The sequence below is a fragment of the Euprymna scolopes genome, chromosome 45, assembly GCF_053919585.1.
Source record: "Euprymna scolopes isolate OS-2025 chromosome 45, ASM5391958v1, whole genome shotgun sequence".
Lineage (NCBI taxonomy): Eukaryota > Metazoa > Mollusca > Cephalopoda > Sepiida > Sepiolidae > Euprymna > Euprymna scolopes.
Genome location: NC_136526.1, coordinates 35,530,235 through 35,533,816, shown reverse-complemented (window position 1 = coordinate 35,533,816; position 3,582 = coordinate 35,530,235).

Sequence of the window (3,582 nt, the reverse complement as noted above, 5' to 3'; positions counted from 1 at the left end):
AACCTTGGCCCACAACGCAGTAGAGGTCCAGTTATACGGCGCAGGAAACTCGCCGTTCATCAGAGCCCCGTGGGCGTGGCAGTGGTCACGACGTGCACGTGGGGTTGATTTGTGTGGGAGAAGCACAGAAAGACGCTAAGACATCTGTGTGCTTTTAACACACGTCCACACCAGACCTTGACCACTAAGGCATACATACATACATACATACATACTACATACATACATACATACATACATACATACATACATACATACATACATACATTTAATCAGACATGTGATATTTATATTATAGATGACTCTTCTAAATTAATGTTTTCATTAGTTGAAAATTTTATTTTCTGGAAAAAAATTAATTACATGTTATGTGAATAAATTATTGTTTGGTTTTAAATCTTGGATTTCAGTTGCTTTTCCGACATTATTTCCCTCTTCATGGACACGAAATTTTCTTGAATAAAACAAAGTACTTGGTTAAATTACGTGATTCCTTTTCTTGAATATTTGAACTTCGTTCCCTGTCCGATACATACTGTAATAATTGAAATTGATTTGACTTACCGGGGTGGGTCGGAGGGAAGAAAAGACACTGAACTGCTGTTTTGCTGTCACTGAGAAACTGGGTGTCTATTTCCTACTAAGTTAAATAGACATTCTAATCTCGTCAGAAATCACGTTGGAATTCTCGCTACTGAGAGTTAGTATGTATAAAAGGAGTTGTGATTAGTTAAGAACCAAGTTACCTAGCTTGCTAGTCGGTTGGCGTCTCTTAGACTGATTATCTGGTTACTGTTGTTTGGCAAACGTTACCAGTTATTTGTTACCTTTACAAGGAAAGAAAAGACTGCTTGTAAGCAACGCCACCATTTCGTTGCAAGCCCTTACTGCCTTTTCTTACCTTTCTCTTCTTGTTGATGAAATAATCCCGACAATACATCATACGGACTGTGTTTTCTTTACTTTAAACTGTCGCCATTTTGAATAAGCACCATGATCTTGAAGTGTTAAGTCGCAAGTCGTTTAGACTCGACAATCAGAAAAAAAAATTCAAAAACTTATTTTGGTCAATCATGAATTGAATTTCGTGATGTAGCAAAAGATGTTAAAGATATCAGAAAGCAGTGTTTATTTCATTTTGCACGAACAGTTGTCGATGAGATCACTGCGATGTAAATTGGTGTCGCATTTGTTCAGTTGTTCACAGATTAAAAAAAAAACAACAACAACAACAATTATGATTGGCGATGTTGTTTGCAGCTGTTTCAACAACAACAAAAACATATATAAAAACAAATGACAATCGATAAAATATAGATCCATCAGGTCATTTCAGAATTAAATCAACAGTTATCTACGCAGACAGCAACAATTAAAAGCAAGGAATCGATCAAAAACGCAAACACCAGCAAGCAAGGTTTTAGCCTCCGTGTCATCTGATGCGCAAGATATTTTGATCATTGATTACCTTGAAAATTAAAGAACAATCAATAGAACGTATTGTTTAGCATCATGTATTGCGTTTGGAAAAAAATATCGACTTCTCTCAAACACAAATGAAAAAAGAAAAAAGTGTTTTTCACCAATAGGCATTCTATCACAAGTCAACACTATGGAAAAAACAACTCGAAACACAATTCCAATTATTGACACACCCACCCTAGTCTTCATATTAAGACACCAGATTCATATACGGAGAATATTCCTTGTTGCATAAAAGAAAATCGGCCCTTAAAAATGGTGTATCGTAGGGACGTTTACTGTAAACGTTCGCTGCACAATACATGATCGTCCGTTCATTGTGTCGGTTATAGCTTGTTTTATTTCGATGCCGATTGAAGTCTAAAATATGTGCTTTACCGAGGGAAGAGAGACTAAAAAAAAACAAAAACAATTGTTTTCACACGTGGCAGTACGGTTGTTACAAGTCAACTGGACAATAAAATCGAATGCTTCCGTCTACAAGATTCAACACCGAAAATACTGTCGATACGATCCGGCACAGTACCAAACCACTTCGGTCGACACGACCTGGCGCAGTACCAAACAATCCAGCCCGGTCCCAAACAATTCTGCTGATACGACCAAACATGATCCTGAACAACTCGCCAGTACAATCCTGAACACCTCTGTCGAAACGACCTAACACAGTCCCGAGCAACTCCGTCAAAACAACTCAATGAGCTCCTGAACACCTCTGTATAAACGACGTGGTACCAGAGCAACCTCGCCAGCCACTACGCGAACAACTCGTGTGTCACGTTTTTATAGCCTTTGAACGAAGTCATTTTTGCCGTAGGTAGGCTCAACTAAGACACCGACACGCAATATAGTTTGCTAGAGACCACAAAGGTAAAATCTTTGGAATTTTGACCCCTTAGCAGCCAAATTCTCGGCCAAAAGCCGATTAAAAAGCTTGCGCTATGTCTGAATACACTTTATGTAAAATTCCAAATGTTTAGACCAAAATTGGCTGAGTAATTTGGTAGAAACTTCAGAGGTCAATCTTTTTTTAACTTTGACCTCAATTTTGGCCTCTTAATATTTATTGTTTTTGGGCTCAAATCAAATTTTAAAAATCTGATTCATGTCCAAGTAACCTAGATCTCAAATTTCAAATGTTTAGACCCAAAATTGGTGGAGGTGTTTGGTAGAGATTTCGAAAGTCAAATCGTTGAACTTTGACAGCCTAATTTCTGGCCGAAAACAGATTACAAAGATTTTCCCAAATCTCAATACCCCTAACGTCAAATCTCGAGTCTGAAGATTAAAAATGACAGAGTAGTTTGATAGGGAAATGTACACATACCAGCACACAGACAGACAATTTCATATTTATAGATATACTAGCAGTTCAGCCCGGCTTTGCTCGGGCCTTATGTACTGTTCATAACTTGCCCTACGTGTGAATACACTTTATGTAAGGTTTCAAATGTTTAGAGAAAAATTTGTCTGAGTATTTTCGTAGAGACCACAGAAGTCAATTTTTTTTTCATTTTGACCCACATTTTTACCTCCTTAAAATTTATTATTTTGGTCTCAAATCAATATGCAAAGTTTTACCCTTGTCCAAGTTACCTACATCTAAAATTTCAAGTCTTTAGACACAAAATTGGCGGAAGAATTTGGTAGAATCTGCAAAGGTCAACGCTTTCAAATTTTCTCCCCAAAACTGATTAAAATGCTTGCCGCATGTTGAATACCCGTTATGCATACATTTAAAATGTTTAGACTCAAAATTGGCTGAGTAGTTTGCTAGATACCACAAAGGTCAAATCTTTTGAACTTTGACCCCTTGGAAGCTCAAATTTTCGACCCAAACCAATTAAAAAGCTTGCCCTATGTCTGAATACACTTGATGTAAAATTTCAAATGTTTAGACCAAAATTTGGCTTAGTAATTTAGTAGAGACCGCAGAGGTCATTTTTTTCTAACTTTGACCCCAATTTTCACCCCTTAACATTTATTGTTTTAGCTAAAATCAAATTAAAAAGTCTGATCCATGTCGAAGTAACCTATATCTAAAATTTCAAGTGTCTGGACCCAAAATTGGCGGAGGACTTTGGTAGCGTTCTCAAATGT